The sequence below is a fragment of the Macaca nemestrina genome, chromosome 3 (genome assembly GCF_043159975.1).
Source record: "Macaca nemestrina isolate mMacNem1 chromosome 3, mMacNem.hap1, whole genome shotgun sequence".
Lineage (NCBI taxonomy): Eukaryota > Metazoa > Chordata > Mammalia > Primates > Cercopithecidae > Macaca > Macaca nemestrina.
In genome coordinates, this window is record NC_092127.1 from 44,842,029 (window position 1) to 44,866,431 (window position 24,403).

At 37.4% G+C, this 24,403-nt stretch overlaps 1 protein-coding gene and 1 pseudogene across 1 annotated transcript in view; one reads left to right on the top strand and one right to left on the bottom strand.

Moving 5' to 3' along the window:
- LOC105463406 (anaphase promoting complex subunit 10) overlaps positions 1-24,403 on the top strand; it is a 287,195-nt gene that overhangs the window by 233,726 nt on the left and 29,066 nt on the right. The window lies entirely within an intron of this gene.
- LOC139362118 (alpha-enolase-like) lies at positions 3,934-4,783 on the bottom strand (annotated as a pseudogene).

The following is a 24,403-nucleotide window of genomic DNA, read 5'->3' on the forward strand; positions in this document are numbered from 1 at the left end:
TCTATCTATTAGGAGACAGCCTTCTCTGGTGCCAGCTGTGACCAATTACTATTTTAGAGAGACAGCTGACAACCACCTGACCATCACCTGAAGGTAGCCTGACACTTCTGTTATGTGTTTGGAGAATGGGGGAGCCTACTCCTGTCCTGCTCATGCCTGACTAGCTACCTACTGCAACAGTATTTTTGTCTCCATTTTACCAATTAGAAAAACGTACTATAAGGTCACATGGCCAAAAAAGTGATAAGGCTGAATCCTGGTTTAGCTGACTCCAGAGCTTGTGTCAATGTTTCATCTCTAAAATATACTTGCTTCAGTTCTCTGTGACAACTTCTCTCTCAGATGCTGTAGAAGTGTTTTCTCCTTTTCCTCTTTTCCCCTGTGCCTCACCCCAGATTTTTGCACCTCAAGTGTTTGATACCCCAGGAGATATACTTTTGATCAAGGGAGGAAAGTCATTCCAGAATATCAAGTTGAAGGTTAGTCAGTTGTTGTAAAGAGAAAATTCTAATGTTACTCTGGAATTCAGTAACCTTTATACACACCCACACACATTCACATTATCTTCAAAAGGAGAACTTCTAAGTGTTAATTTCATATTATTCACTTAGTCTGGTGAATATAGCCTTTAAAAAACTCCCAATCTATCTCTCATTCCGTTTTGTGGTTTCTACAGCTGATTGATCACTTCGGAAATTACTCCCCAAAGCTACATTAAGGAGCCTACCTCAAACATTACCATCTAGTGGAATTGTCAGAGACAAAAACTTCTGGCAAGTAGCTAAGTGTATTCATGGAAATATTATGTTTTCAAAAACAAACAAAAACAAGCAGTGAAACCTTGCTTCCTGGGTCAAGGATTTGAGTTTTTTTGTGTGTGTTTTTGTGGGTGTGGGTCAAAGGCTGTCTATTTTAATAGTTCATCTTAGAAAGATTAAAAATACTTTCTCTGGATGCTGACAGAGAAGGAAAACTCACAGAGGCCCTTTACCCTCAACCTTGGCCCAACAGCAGCAGTGGGGCGGGGCCGGGGGTAGGGATGGGTTGGCGGGGTTGAAGAGGAGGGGGGTGCGGTTAGAGCTTGCTGTAGCAATGACTTGATTACATAATGCCTCCCATCTGTCCACAGATGTGTGAGTTTGCTCAAATGTTTTATTAGAAGTTTATTACATTTTCTTATAATCCCAGCCCATCTGCATTTGCTAGCCTATTTGCAATTTCTAAAATACTTAATCCATTTGCTATTCAGTAAACGGAGATATGAATTGAGACATGTTCTGTAAGTCCCTGGTGTCATTTTGGTGATAACACATGTTCCATGGATATAATAAATAAGATTGATAAAGTAGGCCTTGCAAGCCTCTTGATGATAATGATGATGATGTTGATGCTGGTGATCTCTCTCTGGATCAGTTCACTGCCAAAGGCTCTAAATGAGAGTCAGTATTCTGTGCTGGTAACATTAATCCTACTTCAATCCACCCATAATTTGATCTACAAGGAGAGAAAACAGAATAATAACAACAAGAGCAAAACAAAACAAAAACAATTCACATAGACTTTATGTAAATTTTTTAACTATAGATTTAAATATCTATATCTAACTATATGTAACCCCATCAATTTTTTGGCCTTGAGAGAATTGTATCTAAGAGTTTTATCATTCTGCCACCAATAACAGCACCTTTTCAATCTGAGTGGTTGCTATCACTTATAGTTTGGCATGCCCAGTAGTAGAAAGTGGGACTCTTTATTTCTATCCATGGGAAAAAAACTATGTCTATCTTGCTGACACCCCAGCTCCCAGCATGGTGCTGAGCATGTGGTAGGTCCTCAATAAATATGTCCTGAATAGATGACAGAACAGATATAGATTTGTATTGGGTGTGTCTTTTCCAGCTGGTTCATAGTTACTGAATGATTGCTGACTAAATAGATTGTTAGTTTAATGTCGACTTTATATTTCATGGTAGAATTTTCATTTGTCAGAACCACTATTTGTCATGAGAAATTCAATCCTGGAACTCCTCTGAGATTCTGAGAAAACTTCCTATTGCATATTAGCGATTCCATGCTGGATAATAGTGGCTTTCATAGGCTGAATTATTCATGTGGTTGTGTACTAAAGCTTGGTAATTTTCATCTTTTGATTTAGGAGTAGGATCTCTAAGAGACCAATTTTATTCCTTAAACTGAGAAAGGTTTGGGGTTTTTAATATCTAATTTTGGCAGCCCTCTGTCAATGAATAGAGTTTCTCTTCTTTCCCAGTCTCATAAGCAACTGTTCCATTCACATGCCATTTGTGCATATAATACATTTTCAAGTTGTTTATTCCAGTACAAAATGTGTTTCACATATATTGAAAGGTCAAAAAATAATGTCCTCTCTTTTATATTTTAGCATGTGCAGAATTTATTGTGGTGTTGTTATGTGATTTCATTTCATTTTTATTTAAAAGGAAAACAACAACATTGAAGACATCCTGAAATAGCATTCATTTGGCAGGTAGGTCTCTGGCTTTCTGGTTCTGATTCCATGCTTAGCTGTGCCAAATCCAGTCAGAAGAGGAGAAATGGTTTACAGGTGTCATGGAATTCCATGGTTTCACTTGCAATGGGTAACCTTAGGAAGGAGAATTTCCATATATGACGCCAATGTTGATTTGTCCAAAGAAAGCATCCCCAAGTCTCAGACTGAAAATAAGGTATTTGGTTGTATGAGAGGATGAGCCCAGCAGTTGGTAACCCAGCAGGAGATTCTTCCCTGAGAAATTGTGATTGTTTTCACATGTAAGAAAAGGGACAAATGAATATCATTTTCAAACCTCTGTCTGACTAAACACACCAACCAGAAATGCATCTACCTTCATCATTTTAAAAGAAATTCAGTGGGGCTTTGACAGCATTGACCTTCTTTCACTGGATGTTTCTCACACTTACTTGCTCTCTGTTTTCATGTTTATAAAATGTGTTCCCAAGCCCTTTAAGATAAAATCAACAATAGTGCCTAGGGCTCCAGAGAAAGATTCCCAGTGGGAGGGTCTGGGCCTTTTGTTCCAGAGGATCTAATAGAGTGTGAAACTGACACAGACATGGGAAGATCATTCAGCTAAAATTAAAGTCTTTGTTCCTTCATTAGTTGAACTTGAACTTCACATTTCTGAAGTTCTGCTAGGTTACTTTCTCTAAAGTTCTGATTTAATCAAGGTGAACAGGGAAGCTCATTAAAATCTATTCTCCCTCTCTCTTTCACTTTTAAAAAGAGATTGCAAAAATCCCATTTTTTTTTTTTTTTGGTATAGTGAATGTTCTTGATTCTTTTCTCGATGTAAATTTTGGGAAGTTAACCTGAATCTCACATATATATTTTTCATAATCATTAAAAAGGGTTTTTTCTTTTTAAAGTCTGATGGAGACTTTATTTTATCAGTTGATTGACTTCCTCAGTCCCATTGGGAAAGGTGAAGGGTCAACAGCCAGGCCTTTAGGTGATTAATGAGCTAATGTGATTACATAAAATGTATTTTTATCACCTTTAGTTTGGGGGAACTATTGAAAATGAGAGTAAACCTTAGACTGTAAATCTTTATCATTGATCTAACTTTTTTTTTCTTCTTCTAATTACATTTATTTTAATGCTGAATTTACTCCTGTGCCATAAATTTTTGTTTCTTCAGTTTCTTCTGGGATATCTTTTTCTTCTGGGCAACCTCCTCTTCTGGTTTAGGAACAGTCTGTTCCTTTTCAGTAAGAATCATCTCAGTGTGGCAGGGAGAGCTCTTGTATGGGTTAATCCGACCATGAGCTCTGTAGGTCCGTCAGCGCATCTTAGGTGCTTTGTTCACTTGGATGTGCTCAATGACCAGAGAATCTACATCTAAACCCTTAAGTTCAGCATTACTCTCTGCATTTTTAAGCATGTGCAGCAAAAATTCAGCACTCTTTTTGGGCCACGGACCTTGTGTCCAGCCCCACTGCTTGGCCTGGGCACACCTGCCAACTCCACCATTGTAATGTCAGAATGGTACACACTGTTTCTGTAAAGTGACGTCTTTCAGATACTTCGTGCTCATCCCCCACATTGGTGGCATCTTTCCCGTATTTCTTCCTGATGACATTCTTCAGGTTGTGGTAAACCTCGGCTCCAATGCGCATGGCTTCCCTGAAGTTTGCTGCACCAACTGGGAGGATCATGAACTCCTGCATGGCCAGCTTGTTGCCGGCATGAGAACCGCCATTGATGACATTGAAAGCCGGGATTGGCAGGATGACTTCAGAGTTGCCAGCCAAGTCAGCGATGTGGCGGTACAGGGGAACCCCCTTCTCAAGGGCACTGGCTTTGCAGACGGCGAGGGACACCCCCAGAATGGCGTTTGCACCAAACTTGGATTTATTTTCTGTTCCATCCATCTCGATCAGCAGTTTGTCAATCTTCTCTTGTTCTGTGACGTTCAGTTTCTTGCTAACCAGGGCAGGCGCAATAGTTTTAACCATGTGCTCAACAGCCTTTGAGATACCCTTCCCCATGTAGCGAGTCTTATCATTGTCCCGGAGCTCTAGGGCCTCCTAGATACCAGTTGAAGCATCACTGGGCACAGCAGCTCTGAAGAGACTTTTTGAGGTGAAGAGATCAACCTCAACAGTGGGATTCCCAGGAGAGTCAAAGATCTCCATGGCATGGACCTTGAGAATAGACATGGTGAATTTCTAGCCGCTGGGTCTCGTGGCCTAGGAGAGGAAGCGGAGGGTGCAGCAGACACCGAGGTAAGAGTGAAGCCAGCGAGGTCTGTATGCTCCGGGTCCCTACAGCTACATTGATCTAACTTTCATGTCATAGTTACTATATCTTTTTTTTAAAATATGAGCTAATATCTCACTGTCTTTACTTAGCAGGAAAAAGGTGAGAAAATTAAAATAGAGCAAAACCTTGGGATTGAGGGTATGCAGATAAGTGGCTCTAATATTTCTTTGATCTTGATAATACAGTTAATTCTTTTATATTCCTAATTGGCAGTAGGAACTTATTGCCACAAGCCTGTAAACTTTGTTGGATTCTGATACAATTCTAACTAGCACATTGATTTTTTTCTTCTTTTTAAGAATGTAAACTTTTCCCCTTTCTCCTTCCCTTAGTGTTGCAGTCATAAAAGTATGTGATCTCAAGTCCTTCTCTTTGATCTTTCTAAATGAAGAATGGCATGGAAAATTAAAAAGTAGCCCAATAAACTGAAAATAATTTTTTCATATTTCTTGAGGTTTTATTATATTCTTATTGTATCCTTTGTATGACACAGAACTAACTATATTACTTAACTTTGGATGTGCAACTCTAGCTACTGACCACAGAAGGTCATAAAGCTTCAATAAGACCCTTATTTGATCAGAGCAGCTGTTTAGGGTAATGACAGTGAATAGGGGAAATGAATAATGAATATGCCTTTGGGTAAATTAGCATCAAATTCAGGCTTTATAAGTTTAAGTTTATATATATAAATGCTGACTTATCCCAAACCAAAACCAAACAGTACAAAACAAAAACTTGCAGAAAATGCTTGGAGAATACCTCGTATGTGCAGAGCCCGTAGAAGAGTAATGGAATGAAAAGATGAATGGCGCATCAAGTCTGATCTTAAACAGCTAATTTTTAGTGGGGAAGAGACACTGGCTTATAAACAGCCATAGCTGGATGCACATGATTCAGTTTTCCTTTCTTAGAATTCTTTTCTGATTCTACACAGACGGTCACAAATTCAGATGCATACAAGGAGCAGGCAGGTAAATACAATTAGTGAAGACAATGAGAAAGGTGGCTAATTGAAGGACACGTGGTCATTCTAAAGGTAGCCACTGCTTTTCAGCTCCAGTTATTGCTGAGTGGCAACATGAGCCCAGTGTTGCAATTTCTTTTAGTTAATTTTCCAAGAGAAGTTGAATTTGATTTTTTGGGGTGAAATCTCCCAATTTTTAAATATTGGCAGATAACATCGTTTTAAAAAACACTGTACAGGCCAAACAAAACTCTGGGAAAAACAGGCTACCATTTGTGAGTACTGCATTTCCCCCACCTTCTGGTTGGCCTTATCCATTCTCATGGGCTTTATACCTATAACTTGCAAATTACGTATCTCACAGTCACCATGGATGGTAGCTGATTTTTCCTTTAAGATCAGATTTTATGCTCTATTCATATTTTCATTCCCACAGTACTTTGTCATGGGCTCTGCATTTATTAGGTATCCTCTTAAACATTTTCTGGAGGTTTTTATTTTGCTTTGTTTTTGTTTTGGGATAAGTCAGTGTTTGTACATAAAAATTTTATAAAATCTGAATTTGATGCTAATTTATCCAAAGCTTTTGGAAATATCTCTCGCTCTCTGTGCTGTTATAACTTCCTGCTCTTAGGAAGTGTTGGTTCAAGTGACAAATGTGTGGAGCTGATCTGCAAGAAGTGTATGCAGGATATAGACAGCATGGACTGGAGACTTGTGTGCATTTGCAGTTCAAGGGTAGAGCACTGACCTCAACCCCAGCCTTAGCTCACAGGACTTGACTTGCTGCTCCACGTACTGAGGAAAGGTTGGTATTTTCTCTCTCTGTTTTTGTCCTCTCTCTGCCTTTTTTTAAATCTTTTCAAGAGCCAGTCACAGAAGAGTCATTTTTGCCCTGGGCTGGCAATTCTTTAAGTGCCTTTGACCAAGGCATGTGTATTTTCATGTTTAGAACATATGTATTTCCCTCAATTTTTTCCTACATGCTGCATTTTCTTGACTCCTCAAATTCCTCGGAATTTATAGTCAGTAACTTCTAAGTCTTCATCCTTCACTATTTGTTTGAGTTCTAGGCCTGCTGCACAATCTGTAATTGAACATGTTCAAAATGGGATTTAAAAAATTTCTCTCTCCGTGATGCTCCTTTGGCATTCTCTCCTCAGTGATTTTTATCACCATCTCCATTTGTGCAATCAAGAAATACTAATCCCAGATTGCTTTCTCACTTTTATACCTAATCAGTCAATAGCTCCTGATGATTCTACTTTCAAACCTCACCTCTGTCCTCTACACCCTGTGCCACTCCCTGAATTCAGACTTCCATTATTTCTTGCCTGTACTGTTGCCAGCTTGCACCAGTCATTTCTCCAAGCAAGCTGTTCTATTCTCTGCCACCAGGAATTCTAAAATGCGATTTTTCACAATGTTTTTTCTTTGCTTAAAAACTTTTAGTGGCAGATCCTTACAGTTTTAAAAAACAAATTCCCTGGCATGGACTACATCTTGACCTCAGCCTTCTTCAGTTTTATCTTCCATACCTTAACTATGTATCTTGCTACATGTACAATTTCTTTTCCGTAAACAAACCAGGCAGTTTTACTTTTCCATGTTATTGGACCTGCTATCCCATTGCCTGAAAGGTTCTTTGTGTCTGTGGAGACACTTGGGAAGAATAATTTCTTTGAGAAAGCCTTAGAATTCCTCAGGAGATTTAAAAGTTTTCTTCTCTGTATTGCCATACTACCTGTCACATACCTCTATTATTGGATTTGATGTATTATACTTTTTATAACTACATCAGTATCGTCACGACTGTGCTGTATTAACCTTTTGGTGAGAGATCAACTTATTTAAGAATCTGATAAAAACTATAAACTCCACTTCCCCTGAGGAAAAACACTTGAGAAGACATGTTAAATCTCACATATAATTTAAAATAATTTAAGATCTCTTTAAAGTCCATCTGTGGGCCCCAGATTAAAAGACCTTATACAGAAGATGAGTCCTTCAAGGGCAGAAAGGACCACATTGTTTCCATCTTTTTAGTATGCCTAGTAAGGATTGTTAACAGTTATCACAATAATACTGCTTAACAAACCAGCCCAAAACTTAACTGCTTAAAATTGTAACCATTCATTTAGCTCAAAATTCTATGAGCTGCTAATCTGGTCTGGGCTCAGTTGGGTGGCTCTTCTGCCCTTGGCTGGACCTCTACATGCATCTGCTGTTAGCCACATGCAGATTAGGCAACTCTGTTCAGGACATTTTTTGGGGGGAGGGGTGGGGTGGGACAGGATTTCACTCTTCTTGCCCAGGCCGGAGTGCAATGGTACGATCTCAGCTCACTGCAACTTCCACCTCCTGGGTTCAAGCGATTCTCCTGCCTCAGCCTCCCAAGTAGCTGGGACTACAGGCATGTACCACCACACCTGGCTAATTTTTATATTTTTAGTAGAGATGGGGTTACTCCATGTTGGCCAGGCTGGTCTTGAACTCCTGACCTCAAGTGATCCACCTGCTTGGCCTCCCAAAGTGCTGGGATTACAGGCATGAGCCACCGTGCCCCGCCTGGGACATTCATTAGTAATCATCTAGAACACCTCAGCTCTCTTGCATGTAGTCTCATACCCATCCTGGACTTATTCTGTGGGTTAGTGAGTTTTCAAGGACATATGGTGGAAGTAGACCTAGACTGGAACTGACACATTATCACCTCTGCCGTGTTTTATTGGCGAAAAAAAAGTGCCAAAGTTAGTCCATATTCAAGAGATGGGAAAATATACTTCACTTTCTAATAAGAGGAACTACAAAGCCACATTGCAAAGAGCATGTCGATATAGAAAACAGGGCCATTTTTGCAATCAATCTGCCATAGAAGCATGTAGTATACTCAAATAGTTGTTGAATACAAGTTTTTGGAAGTGAACCCCAAATTACAGAGAAAACTCAGATAAAATGAAAGAAGAAAGGAAAGACATTCTAAATAATGGGAATGATGTAGCTATTTTGTGATAAAAATTTTTTTCCTTCTGCAGTGGTTTTACATGAAGGGAGGGATCAAATGACAAAAAGATTAATACAGTGTTTATGTATGTGATTGTTTGTTTACTTAAATGTGTCCCATCACATTCCAAAACAGATTCAAGAAAACTTAGTGATGAAAGCATAAGTACTTTAAATATTCTAAGAGAAAATCTATGTGTACAGTGTTACTTCACTATCAAAATGTTATTCTTGACTGTAGATACATACTTAGAATTATCTCCTGGATGGCACTTAAGGACAGTAGAGCTACATAATATTCCTATGAATAAAATGAATTGATCTCATTACTCTAAGGAAGAACTATACCTACATAATTTCAATGGATGAGAATTACTCTTGTGGCTTCTTGCTTCTACTATAAAGAAAAGCCTTTCTCATATATAACCTTGGTCTTCCATATTGCAGATTTAGACCATTTGCTTTTTAAACCAAAGTTTATAGATTTCTCCCTAACTGGTTTCCAAGACATTTTAGACCAATAGTCTCTATATTTTATATCCATATTAATAAACATTTTTATGTATGAACAAAATTAATTTGTTTGTGAGTTATATGCATATGCTATGTACCAATATATTATGCACTTTATAAGACATTTGTAAGATAGAAAATAACATAGGCTTAAAATAGATGAAAGAAACAATACTCTAAAAATTATTTTACTTATTTTTGCTTATGATACCTAGCTCTTTTTGCTCTCATTTGTGAGAGTTGTATGATTTAATATGCTTCAATATGTTTTTAAAATCCTAGTTTAAAACTCGATTTTAACGAATTCACAATCTGACAATTTTTGAATTTTGATTGCCGTATTAAAAAGATCCCTTGGAAGTATTTTTAGATCTGAATGGAATCTACAAATGGAAGAAATGAAGGAGTGGAAGGAACCCATCATTGACTAGGCTTACTAAATCATGATGGTCATTTCTCTAGTCTATATTTCAATTATGCAGAAACTTTTGTTGAAATTTGGATAAAATTTTTTATCTTGTCTGATGTTAACCACTTGTTCTTACAAATAATTGGGAGTTGCTTGTTGTTGGTTTACCAACTGAATTCAAAACCATTAAAACTCTTTGATAAATTATTAAATAGCTTAAATGTTCCATTTCTAAGTGTAAGTGTTCAGTTATGAAAATTTTTATAGGACTGCATTTGTATAATTATCAGCAACAACACACATAGTGATGGAAACACTTTAAATATGTTTTCAAAATGTTCTCAGCATAGCTTGAATTTCTTTCAAAGAACAGTTACTTTAAATTCATTGTGAAAATATCATCTTTACCTTGAAAGTAGATGGTGTGTGTGTGTTTCTTGTGTTTTAAAAGTCAGCAAACTCTGAGTTATAGAAAATATTTTCATCATTGCTCCATATCTCAATATCCAACTGTAGACTCCTCTACATTAAAACAATTAATTATAGTAAAATACTCATAATACACATTTACCATTTTATCATTTTTTAAATGTATAGTTCATTAATGTTAAGTACATTCACATTGTTGGATAACCAATCTCCAGAATTATATGGATCTTGCAAAACTGATACTCTATACCTATTAAGCAACTGTCCATCCCTCCTTCTCCCTAGTCTCTAATAACTACCCTTTCATTTTCTGTCTCTATGCATTTCACTACTATAGGTACTCATATAAGTGACATTATACACTATTTTTTGTTATTGGCTCATTTCATTTAGCATAATGTCCTTGAGGCTCATCCATATTATGGCATTTGTGAGAATTTCCTTCTTTTTAAAGGCAGAACACTATTTCATTGTATGTATATCTGAATCACATTTTGCTTATCTGTTCTTCTGTTGATGGACACTGGGTTGCTTCCACCTTTTGGCTTTTGTGAATGATGGTGCTATGAACATGGGTGTACAGATATCTCTTCAGGACCCAGCTTTCAGTTATTTTGGGTATATACCCAGAAGTAGAATGTGTGCATCTTATAGTAATTCAATTTTTAATTTTTTGAGGAATTACCATTTTGTTTCCCATAACAACTATACCATTTTATATTCCCACCAATAGTGCACAAGAATATACTAACTCCAGATCCTTGCCAATACTCGCTATTTTCTGTTTCATTTTTTGATAGTAGTCATCCTAATGGGTATTGGGTATTTGACTTCCCTTTATCTGAAGGTTCTAGTTTTTCTAAAATTAAACTTATGAGTGACATTTTGTAGCATTTTGTTACAATAGCTTGCCTATGAATGGTGAAGCAAAAAGATTTCATTAATGCTGCCTCAGTAAACTTATTCCCAAAACCTTTTAAAACATTTCATCGAAGTAGTTGCTCCATCACTGATACACTTACACAATTTTCTTTCAAAATATTGTATTGGCTAGATTGAGTATTGCTGCTGTAATGAAAACTGCATCAGGATAAGGAGCAGGTGCACTATAAATATTAGTTGAGTGATTTTTGAGAAGACACATTCTTTAGTACATATCTTTCTGTGGTACATGCACAGGTATATGTGTGCACACACACATGCACAAATAGTTATATATTTAACTATTGAAACAGGATCTAGAAAATACCATAAGCTGAGATACATTAGAAACCTGTACTTTCATTGATCTGTAAATCAACCTCCCAACACTACAAAACATATTTTAATTATTTCTTAAAACTTCAGCTTTTTTTTTATATTAACAGAGGAATACAATTTTGTTGCCAGATTTTTTTTTTTTTTTTTTTTTTCTGAGACAGAGTCTCACTCTGTTGCCTAGGCTGGAGTGCAGTGGTGCAATCTCAGCTCGCTGCAACCTCCGCCTCCGAAGTTCCAGTGATTCTTGTGCCTCAGCCACCTGAGTAACTGGGATTATAGGTGTATGCCACCATGTCCCGCTAATTTTTAGTAGAGACGGGGTTTGCTACATTTCACAGACTGGTCTCGAACTCCTGGCATCAAGTGATCTGCTCACCTTGGCCTCCCAAAGTGCTGGAATTACAGGCGTGAGCCACCATGCCCAGCCTACTGCCAGATTGTTTTACATATGTTATTTTACAATTTTAAATTATGGGGTGAAGAAAAAATGAGAACCCAATGGTATGTTTCTTTTTGTACTTTATTATTTAATGAGAAATCTCAAAGGAGACCTCTAAACATCTCTCATCAAGCTTAGTAAAATTTTTCAAAATAATAGATTAAGTATAACATGACTTTAAGCTGCACATAAAATTACAGAAGCTTTTCTCCATGTTTATTTTATGACTACTTAAATTTTTTGCTAATTTTGATATGTTCACATTCTTATTAGTCATGTTTCAGGTATATATGGAATATAAGGTTCATTATTATAAAAGTGGATATAAATCTGTATTTCAAATAAACTTAAAATTTTTAAAAATATTTGGCTTGACTTCTTTCCAGAAGTAATTTAATAGTATTTTTTTAAAAAACCTCACATTATTATTGACAAAGAGTTTAAAATATGAGGCTTTAGCTCTGTTCTTTTCTTGTGGTTGGCTTGTGTTCGTATTATTAATATTATCTTCAATTTTTAACTTTGTAGTAGGAATATTTTTCAGCTACCTGTTCATTTCATGAGGTTACATTTTATTAAAATGGTTAAATCTGTGTGAGGGGAACATGTTGATTGCAATACATTGCAATCCACTGAATGGATGAGGACTCCTATGGTAGAAACTGCTGACTTTTAGCCATAATTTGTTTCTTCTTCTTGAGCACATAACCAGGCTACATTTCCTGGCTTCCCTTGTAGTTAAGTGTGGCTCTGAGACTAAGTCATGGCCAATGGAGGATGAACTTCAATAATATGTACCACTTCCAGTCTGGTCCCATAAAAAGCCTCCTAGAAGTGATTCTCCATGGTTCTTCCTTCTTCCTGCAGGAAGCAATGCAGATGGCTATGCTAACCATAAGTGGAAGTTGGCAGAGCCTCATCTGAGTGATGGCATGGCTTGAGCTGTCCTGCTGATCTCATCACCAGAATGGCTACCTAAGCAAAAACTAACTTTCTATTGTGTTGAGCCATTACCTGCTTGGTCTCTATGTTACTGCAGCCCAGCCTGCCTGAACTGATGCTACCCCTATCATACCCTCAGCACTTTGAGCTCTCAACTTTCTTTCAGGAAGACTCACAGTCCACAGGTGGCGGGTGAGAGGTGACTGTCTGTCACCTGGTGTGGACACCTGGTGTCATCCAGATTTTAACTCTTAGTAAGGCTTTCTTTCCTTCTTAGTGTTTAGCTTAAAAGTCAATAGAAATAGAAGTTCTAGTAAATTTTTCCTAGACCCTTGGATTTGTTACACTTCCTTTAGCAAACTATTGCTTCAAGAAACTTGACTCTATGAGTTTTACATTTCTTCACTGGGCCAACTTTGTAATTGCTATAAAATGACAGTGTAAGTAGGAGTTTGGCATTGGTAGGGTTGCATTCTTCCGTAAGAAGGAAAAAAAGAGATCTGATTCTCATTCCATTGTCCTGGCAACAGAAATAAAAGCTGCATGAAATATGTAACTTTAATGTATTTTTCATTGCTCATGTGCCCTTTTATGGGATTTCCTGACTGACTTTCTCTATTCCATAGGGTCTTCTGCTGTTAATTTGACATATGCAAAGCGTTTCTGTGTTGCTACCATTTTATTTCTTTTTTAAAGAATGAGTGATGGGAAGTAGAGCTCCACCTGAGTTCCAGTCCCATTTGCTGTGAGACTGGGCAATGTGATTCAGCCCAGATCTGACTCTTTCTCATTGGGGTTAGTTTTTGCTTGCGAAAGAATGTTGCTTAAGTTAGCCCTATTCCTGCCTTCCCACCCATGGAATAAATCACCAGTGCAGAAGAGAGTGGCAGTCCAGTTGGTACACTGCCACTAAATAGTTTCATCCTATTTTCCTGGCCCCTTCCCCACCTGCCCATCTTCATCTTATACAAATGGATATTAAGCAAATCTATGAGCATCCGAAGCAGACGGCACTTTTAAAATCAGCAGGGCAGGCTGAATTTCTACCCTCTCGTTGACAGAATTAAAACTGATGAGAAAGTGAAACATTACTTCAAATGTTTGCTTAAGGATGGGGAAGTTGGGCCCAACCCCTCCGTATTGCCAAATGTTACATGGAGCATCGTAAAATCAAATTCTCACATCTCGTTGTCCTCCCATTAGATCACATTAAACTCTGGCAATGAGGCCAGCCCGCCTTGGTGGTTTTCTGATTTGTGGTTTGCTCTTGGCTTTCCTCGTAGGCTTTAAAAATGATTTTATTTTGTGAACAAGTCAGTGATAGTCAGACTCTAGAGTAAACTTGCCTGAGCCAACATTTGCAGTAATAACATTTCACATTATCAAGAGTTTCCTGAAGGACTGCAAAGAATGAAAACAAAGAAGAGCTTTTCTGGTAGTGGTTGTTTTTCTTCAGATGCTGGTAACCTCCCGCGTAGAGAGGCTATGAATTTAGGCTTTGAAGAGCTCCTCACAAGCATCTACAGTTCTTTGCCTTTAAGGTGAAACTAGAGAACTGGAACAGATTTGGGTTTTCTTGTTTTCTGGCTTGCTGGATATGTAACTGATTCTCCCTTTTCCTTTTCTTGGGTGGCTTTTCTGATTATCTTCTTCGATCTTTCATGGCGTGGGAGCTGGAGGGTAGTGGGCTTGGCAGAGGTTGCCCTGGGTCAAGGAAGGGAAAGTTCAGTTTAGGTAAGTCCAGCTAAGTATTCCAAATAAGGACTTTCTCAATGCTCCTCATAGTGTTTTTCTCCAGAAAGTATTTATGCTGCCTGTATAAAGAAAATGAAAAGTGATCTTTAGAATAAAGCATACAGCTGGTTTTTGCAGTACTTTGATGCTGATAGGGATGATGAAAATGGTGATTATGTTATAATGATTCATTAATGAAAAATAATAAGTAAATGAGCTTCTGATATTAAAAATGAATGTCAGCTAGGTACACATTACCTTGAAGTGTTTTAAGATCAAAATTTTTTTTTATTGTTTATTTTTTAATTGTGGTAAACTATGTACAAGAGTCATCATTTTAACTTTTTTTTTGAGATGGAGTTTCGCTGGAGTGCAATGACATGGTCTCAGCTCACTGCAACCTCGGCTCACTGCAATCTCCGCCTTCTGGGTTCAAGCGATTCTCCTGCCTCAGCTTCCCGAGTAGCTGGGATTACAAGTGTGCACCACCAAGCTCGGCTACGTTTTTTGTTATTATTAGTAGAGGCAGGGTTTCACCATGTTGGCCAGGCTGGTCTCGAACTCCAAACCTCAGGTGATCCACTCACCTCAGCCTCCAGGCGTGAACCACCTCAGCTGGCCCATTTTAACCATTTTTAAGTGTACAGTTCAGTGGTATTCAGCACACTCACACTGTTGTGCAACCATCACCACCACCCATCTCCAGAACAATTTTTGTTCTTGCAAAACTGAAACTCCATACTCATTCAATAAGTCCTCATTTACCCCTGCCTCCAGTCCCTAGTAACTACCATTTTACTTTTGGTGTCTATGAATTAGACTACTCTAAATACCTCATGTAAGTGGAATCGCACAGCATTTGTCCTTTTGTGACTATCTTATTTCACTTAACATAATGTCTTCAAGGTTCACCCATGTTGTACTATGTGTCAGAATTTTCTTGTTTTTAAAGGCTGAATAATTTTGCATTGTATGTTTGTACCACATTTTGTTTGTTCATCCGTGAATAGACTTGGGTTTTCAGACTTACTTTTATCAGAGAGCATCAGTAGGATTTGAATGGCAAGGATTGATGTTCTGAAAAGTAGAACTTGAATAATTACGCAAATTCTCTCAGTTTGAAATTCTTTTTTTTAATTTTTTTTATTTTTATTTTTATTTTTATTATTATTATACTTTAAGTTCTAGGGTACATGTGCATAACGTGCAGGTTTGTTACATATGTATACTTGTGCCATGTTGCTGTGCTGCACCCATCAACTTGTCAGCACCCATCAACTCGTCATTTACATCAGGTATAACTCCCAGTGCAATCCCTCCCCCTTGCCCCCTCCCCATGATAGGCCCCGGTGTGTGATGTTCCCCTTCCCGAGTCCAAATGATCTCATTGTTCAGTTGCCACCTATGAGTGAGAACATGCGGTGTTTGGTTTTCTGTTCTTGTGATAGTTTGCTAAGAATGATGGTCTGTAGGGACATGGATGCAGTTTGAAATTCTTATAAGCCAAGCCAGACTAATAAAATTATATTGATCAATTTACCAACATGTATTTACTGAATATCATGTCTTTTTCTATTTTTATTTTTTAGAGATAGGGTTTTGCCATGTTGCCTGAGCTGATTGTGAACTGCTGGGCTCAAGCCATCTGCCTGCCTTAGCCTCCCGAAATCCTAGGATTACAGGCATGAGCCATTACACCTGGCCACCTTTTTATATCTTTAATAATATAGTCTTTTTTAATTACAAGATATAGCACTGCAAAAAACTAGACAATATAGAAAAATATGAAGACATATATAAAGGGAACTTGAAAAATTATAGCCATGTTAATACTGTAAATATTTTGTGGATATGTTGTACCAAAAATGGTATTGATCTAAATATAAGCACTGTAGCTATAGATCGTGACTTTTTAAAACTTATATAGAACTGGGAACATATTCACATGCTTGCAAACTGCTTTTGTTAATTAGCAATATATTTGGGACATATATAAATATAGTTTTATGTTGGTTGCTTTTAAACATTTTAAATTGTGGAAGCTTTTCTTCATATAAACTTTCAGAATATTAATTTATAAAAATAGGAACTTTTCTAGTTAAAGTGGACAAGGGAAGTCTAGAGCTCACTGGCTCAAGACCTACAGTTAATTGCAATAGTTTTTGAGGCACCCCTCAGAGACCCCACAATTCTGTTATGGGTTGAATGTATTCTGTAAAAAGATGTTGAAGTCCTACCCCCCAAGTTCCTTTGAATGTGACCAATTGCTTACAGGGTATTTGCAGATGATCAAGTTAAGATGAGGTTACCAGGGTGGACCCTAATCCAACATGATTGATGTCCCTACAAAAAAGGGAAATCTGGATACAGACACAGGTACATGGCATAGGAAGACTGCCATGTGAAGATAAAGGCTGAGATCAGAGTGGTGCATCCACAAGCCAAGGAACCCCAAAGATTGCCAGCAAATGCAAGAAGTAGGAGAGAAGCATGAAAGAAATTCTCCCTTACAGCCCTCAGATGGAACCAGCACTGCTGACACCTTGATCTAAGAGTTCTAGCCAACAACCATAAGACAATAGATTTCTGTTTTTCTAAGCCACCTAGATTTTGGTACTTTGTTATGGCAGCCCTAGAGAAATGAATATAGACTTCCAAAAACATGATTTGAAACCACTACTTTATGTCAATATTGTAAAAGTCTGCAGGTATTCCCCTGTATGGAAGTATATAATGTACTAAATCAGTCCTTATCAATAGTCAGAATGTTCCAGTATTTTAAAGTATGATCCTGTGAACACCCTTTTAGGTAAATCTTTACATCTGCCCTGTTGTTTTCTTAAAATAATTTGCCAGAGGAGGAATTGTTGGATTAGATAATAAGGATATTCGAAATTTTGATATTACTGCCAACATACTCTCTAGAAAGCCTGTACTAAGTTATTCTCTTAGCTATCAGGTCTAAGATTACATATGTTTCTCTACAGCCTCACTGGATACTGTCAGTCTTTTTTAAAATCTGAATTTAGTTTTAATTTTTACTAAAGGAATATATGAAGGTATTTTAGGTAAGTAAATTAGTTTTACACGACATAGAAACTGACAGTCCTCGCTTCATCCTTCTCCACCTCTGTCATTCCTCAGTAGCAACCACTTTCAATTCTCATAGCTATTTCTTCTGTTTTTTTTAATACTTATATTTCTAAATATCATGCTTATATTAATACTTTTAAATTTTTTCAATTTTAAATATTATTCATTGACTTACTATTATGGAAGATTAGAGCTCTCTAATATATGCCCTCCCCCATATTCCCAAATGATTTACATCACAGTTTTGGTTAAATCAGTATTCAGTTTACATATTATATGTTATTGTGGCTATATTTTTTATTTTGTTTTTTATTTTAGATGGAGTCTCACTCTTGTCACCCACGCTGGAGTGCAGTGGCATGATCTCGGCTCGCTGTAACCTCTGCCTGCCAGGTTCAAGTGATTCTCCTGTCCCAGCCTCCTGAGTAGCTGGAATTACAGGCACCCGCCACCATGCGGGGGTAATTTTTATGTTTTTAGTAGAGATGGGGTTTCACCATGTTGGCCAGGCTGGTCTCGAACTCCTGACTTTAAGTGATCCACCTGCCTCGGCCTCCCAAAGTGCTGGGATTACAGGCATAAGCCACTGTTCCCGGCCCAATGATTATAAATAGTATTTTTAGCTGAGTCATATAGAATACTATATTTATTTTTCTTAAGTATCCCTGTCCAGGATTAATCATTAATTCATTTTTTCTTTGCTTAGTTTTTGTAAATAGATTACTAATTTCTATGCAAACTCTCTGCCCAAAGTCTACATATTGTCGCAATGAATTTTAACACTGTCCTGTCAATTTAATTTTTTAAATTTTTTTTGAATTATCCTTCCAGTAATCATTCAACCTTCTGTACCTTACTTTCTAGATCTTCTGCACATTTATCATTCTGGATTTTCCTTCACAGTAATCCCGGGGATTTCCTTTGCCTCTCTTCTGTGTTGTATCTCCTGCTTCCTGGATCCCATATCTTTCTGTTTCTTGATTTACTACCTTGCTTTTTTGGAGTTTGTTCCCACTGAGGGAGTAACAGAACCTTCCACTTATTTTAAACTTCAATGAAAGTGGTCTTTATGATTCATCAGAAGTATCATATAGGTTTCTGGTGGTAGCTTCTGTCAGTTTGCTGAAGAAAATCTTTTCTTATCAAGAGTGATCATTAAGCTTTAGTAAGTGCCTTTTCATGTGTATTTAGGTAATAATGTAATTTTTCTTTTTTAAGCTCTTGGTGTAGTGAATTACACTAAATGACAGACTAATGTTAATCTATCCTAGCATTTCTGTGAAAAAGACTGCAAGTTCATGCTATAATTCTCTTAATGCACTACTGAGTTAAAATGTCAATATTTGGCTCTCTGATTGTCTATTATTGGTGTATAGGCATGCTTGTTAGTTTTGCACATTGATTTTGTATCCTGAGACTTTGCTGAAATTGCTTATTAGCTTAAGAAGGTTTTGGGCTGAGATGATGGGATTTTCTAAATATACAATCATGTCATCTGCAAACAGAGACAATTTGACTTCCTTTCTTCTTTTTTGAATACGCTTTCTTTCTTTCTCTTGCCTGATTGCTCTGGCCAGAATGTCCAATACTATGCTGAATAGGAGCAGTGAGAGAGGGCATCCTTGTCTTGTGCCGATTTTCAAAGGAAATGCTTCCAGCTTTTGCCCATTCAGTATGATATTGGCTGTGGGTTTGTCATAAACAGCTCTTATTATTTTGAGATACATTCCATTAATACCGTTTATTGAGAGTTTTTAGCATGAAGGGCTGTTGAATTTTATTGAAGGCCTTTTCTGCATCTGTTGAGATAATCATGTGCTTTTTGTCATTGGTTCTATTTATGCGATAGTTTATGTCCTAGAAAGAGAATAAAATACCTAGGGATACAACTTACAAGGGATGTGAAGGACCTCTTCAAGGAAAACTACAAACCACTGCTCAAGGAAATAAGAGACGACAGAAACAAATGGAAAAACATTCCATGCTCATGGACAGGAAGAATCAATATGAAAATGGCTATACTGCCCAAAGTAATTTATAGACTCAATGCTATCCCCATCAAGCTACCATTGACTTTCTTCTTAGAATTAGAAAAAACTACTTTAAATTTCATATGGAACCAAAAAAGAGCCCGTATGACCAAGACAATCCTGAGCACAAAGAACAGAGCTAGAGGCATCATGCTATCTGACTTTCAACTCTACTACAAGGCTACAGTAACAAAAGCAGCCTGGTACTTGCACCAAAGCAGATATATAGACCAATGGAACAGAACAGAGGCCTCAGAAATAATGCCATACATCTACAGCCATCTGATCTTTGACAAACCTGGCACAAACAACAATGGGGAAAGGATTGTATTTAATAAATAGTGTTGGGAAAAGTGACTAGACTATGCAGAAAACTGAAACTGGACCCCTTCAATGTGTAAACATTATACAAAAATTAACTCAAGAGGGATTAAAGACTTAAATGTAAGACATAAAACCATAAAAACCTAGAAGAAAACCTAGGCAATACCATTCAGGACATAGGCATGGGCAAAGACTTCTTGACTGAAACACCAAAAGCAATGGCAATAAAAGCCAAAATCGACAAACGGGATCTAATTAAACTGAAGGGCTTCTGCACAGCAAAAGAAACTATCATCAGAGTGGACAGGCATCCTATAGAATGGGAGAAAATTTTTGCAGTTTAGCCATCTGACAAAGGGCTAATATCCAGAATCTACAAGGAACTTAAACAAATGTACAAGAAAAAAAACACACAACCCCATCAAAAAGTGGACAAAGGATATGAACAGATACTTCTCAAAAGAAGACATTTATGCAGCCAACAAACATATGTAAAAGAGCTCACCATCACTGGTCATTAGAGAAATGCAAATCAAAACCACAATGAGATATCATCTCATGCTAGTTAGAATGGCAATCATTAAAAAGTCACGAAACAACAGATGCTGGAGAGGATGTGGAGAAACAGGAATGCTGTTACACTGTTGGTGGGAATGTAAATTAGTTCAACCCATTGTGAAAGACAGTGTGGTGATTCCTCAAGGATCTAGAAGCAGAAATATCATTTGACCCAGCAATCCCATTACTGGGTATATACCCAAAGGATTATAAATCATTCTGCTATGAAGACACATGCATATGTATGTTTATTACAGCACTATTCTCAATAGCGAAGACTTGGAACCAACCCAAATGCCCATCATGTTAGACTGGATGAAGAAAATGTGGCACATATACACAATGGCACGTATACACTATGCAGCCATAAGAAAGGATGAGTTAATGTCTTTTGCAGGAACATGTATGAACCTGGAAATCATCATTCTCAGCAAACTAACACAGGAACAGAAAACCAAACACCACATGTTTTCACTCATAAGTGGGAGTTGAACAATGAGAATATATGGACACAGGGAGGGGAACATCACCCACTGGGGCCTGTTGGGAGTTGGAAGGCTAGAGGAGGAATAGCATTAGGAGAAATACCTAATGTAGATGATGGGTTGATGGGTGCAGCAAACCACCATAGCACATGTATACCTATGTAATAACCCTGCACCTTCTGCACATGTATCCCAAAACTTAAAGTATAATATAAAAAATTCCAATATTTTTGGGGAGATTTTTGTCTCTATTTGTCTTTGGGTTTTTTGATTTTTTTGTGGGTTTCTTTCTTTCTATTTTTATCTGGTTATGGTACACTGTGATGTTAAATTTGTAGAATGAGCTGAAAACATTCCATTTTTTTCTATGTTCTGTAAGAGTGTGAATAATACAGGAATTATCTGTTCTTTGTAAGTTTAATACAATGTGCCCAGAAGATTGTCTGGGAATTGTGTCCTTTCTAGAGTTTTGATTTCTTCTTAATTTCTTTTATAGTTATTGGGTTTTTCAGGGTGTCAGCTCATTTTTGAGTCAACTTTGCTTACTCAGTTTTTTCTACTACATTATCGATTTCAACTAATTTTCATATTTGTTTGGCATAAACTTGTATTTGAGTTCTTATGATTAAACCTTTTTCCCACATCATTTTATTTATTTATTTATTTATTTTAGGTTCAGGGGTACATGTGTAGGTTTGTTATGTTGGTAAATTGGGTGTCATAGGGGTTTGGCATACAGATTATTTTGTCACCGAGGTAAAAAGCACAGTACCAATAGGTAGTGTTTGGATCCTCACCTTCCTCCCTCCCTCCTCTGTAAAGAAGGCCCCAGTGTCTGTTGTTCCATTCTTTGTGTCCATGTGTACTCAATGGCTAGCTCCCACTCTCATTTATAAATGAGAACATGTGGTATTTGCTTTTCTGTTCCTACATTAGTTTGCTTACGATAATGCCCTCCAGTTTCATCCATGTTACTGCATATGAGATGATTTCATTCTTTTTTACGACTGGATATATTCCGCGGTGTGTATGTGCCACATTTTCTTTATCCAGTTTATCACTGATGGGCATTTAGGTTTGATCCCATGTCTTTGTTATTGTGAATAGTGCCATGATGAACATACACGTGCATGTATCTTTAAGGTAGAATAATTTATATTTCATTTGGTACATACACAATAATGGGAATGCTTGGCAGAATGGCAATTCTGTTTTAGGTTCTTTGAGAAATTGCCAAACTGCTTTCCAAAATGGCTGAACTAATTCACATTCCCATCAGCAGTGTATAAGGGTTCCCTTTTCTCTGCAACCTTACCAACAGCTGTTGTTTTTTACTTTTCAGTGATAGCAATTCTGACTGGTGGTAGATGGTATCTCATTGTGGTTTTGATTTGCATTTCTGTAATAATTAGCAGTGTTGAGCATTTTTTCATATGCTTGTTGGCTCCATGTGTGTCTTCTTTTGAAAAGTGTCTGTTTATGTCCTTTGCTCACTTTTTAATGGTGGTGTTTTTTTGCTTGTTAATTTAAGTTCCTTATAGATTCTGGATGTTAGACCTTTGTCAGATGCATAGTTTGCAAATATTTTCTTCCTTTCTATAGGTTGTCTGTTTATACTGTTGACAGTTTCTTTTGCTGTGCAGCAGTTCTTTAGCTTAATTAGATACCATTTGTCAGTTTTTGTTTTTGTTGCAATTGCTTTTGGCATTTCTGTCATGAAATCTTTGACACGTCCTATGTCCAAAATGGTATTTCCTAGATTATCTTCTAGGATTTTTATAGTTTTGGGTTTTACATTCAAATGTTTAATCCATCTTGAGTTGATTTTTATATATGGTATAAGGAATAGGTCCAATTTCAATCTTCTGCATATGGCTAGCCAGTTATCCCAGTAGCATTTACTGAATAGGGTGTCCTTTCCCTATTGCTTGTTTTTGTCAGGTTTGTCAAAGATCAGATAGTTGTAAGTATACTCCCATTATTTCTGGATTCTCTAACCTATTCCATTTGTCTGTGCCTCTGTTTTTGTACAAGTACCATGCTATTTAAGCTCCTATAGCCTTGTAGTGCAGTTTAAAGTCGGGTAGTGTGATGCCTCCAGCTGTGTTCTTTTTGCTTAGGATTGTTTTGGTTATTTGGACTCTTTTTTGAATATGAGAATTCTTACATCCACATTTTATGTCTCCAGTTTTCTACTCACATATCTTTGTACTGTGTTACTACTGTGTTTTGGGATAATTTTTTTATCTCAATTTTCAAGCTTAGTTATTTGATATTTATATTTTTCCATTCTTCTATCTAGTCTATATATTTAATTATTTAAATCAAGAGCTATATTTTAAACTTCTAATTATTTCTAAAATAATTTTACCTTTTTCAATACCATACCTGTTCTATTTTATGGATACAATATTCTCACATCTCTCGTGTGTGTGTGTTTGTGTACACGTGGCGTTTGTGTTTTCTGCTGTTTCCTTGATGTAGCAGATATTCATTAGTATCATTTTCTGCATCTTCTTTGGTGAGAGAAAGTTCATATTGCTGAGTCATGCATCACTTCCATCTCTGCTATCATGCCAGTAAGTTTCTATGCTTATTGACCAAGCCGTAGGGTAGCCAGTGAAAAAGGCTAAATGAAATCCACAGGACAGGTTTTCTTCTCCTCACTAGGTAGGATTCTCCTCAGTGGAGAAGCCAGCCCTGTGGTGAGAATTCAATGGAACGCAAATGTTCTCCTACTCTGCCATTCTGAGGAGTCCAGCAATAGGTCTTTTTTCCAGACTTTCGCATAACGAATTATCTAATCTTTTTTCTTTCCCATCCATGACTGGCCAAGCCATTAGCTCTTTCCCATGGACTGTAGATTGAAACCCTTCTCTCTCTCCTTTCAGGGAAAGTGTAGAGCCAGATGCACTATTTAAGTTTGCTCATTGGGTGCACTTGCTTTCTCAAGTTGCCTGCTTGGCCCTCTTCTAAGCGGTACTTTCCTTCTTCTCTCTCCCCGCCTTTCCTTTCTCTTCTAAAGCTTTTTAATAAACGTTCACTCCTGCTTTGAAGCTTGCCTCAGTCTCTAATTCTGACTTATGCCACTCAGTCGAATTCTGTCTTCTGAGGAGGCAAGAATTGAAGTTGCTATGGACCCATAGATAGGCCACTGGTAACTTGGTGTAACTCCGATCTCTTCCACCGCTAACATATTTGGTGTCATGACTTGGATAATTTCCTAGTGGAAAGCCGCTACTGGACCTTCCACCTAGAGGGCAAGTCGGCTTCCTAGTTTTCACGTTGCATGCCACATGACTTCTTAAACATACATTTCCTGTTATTCATGCACTGTGGTTCTCTGCCTTTGTGCGGCAGCAAAGGTGTGGGCTCCCGTGCAGATATTCTCTGAGATTTATATCTGTTTCTACCAG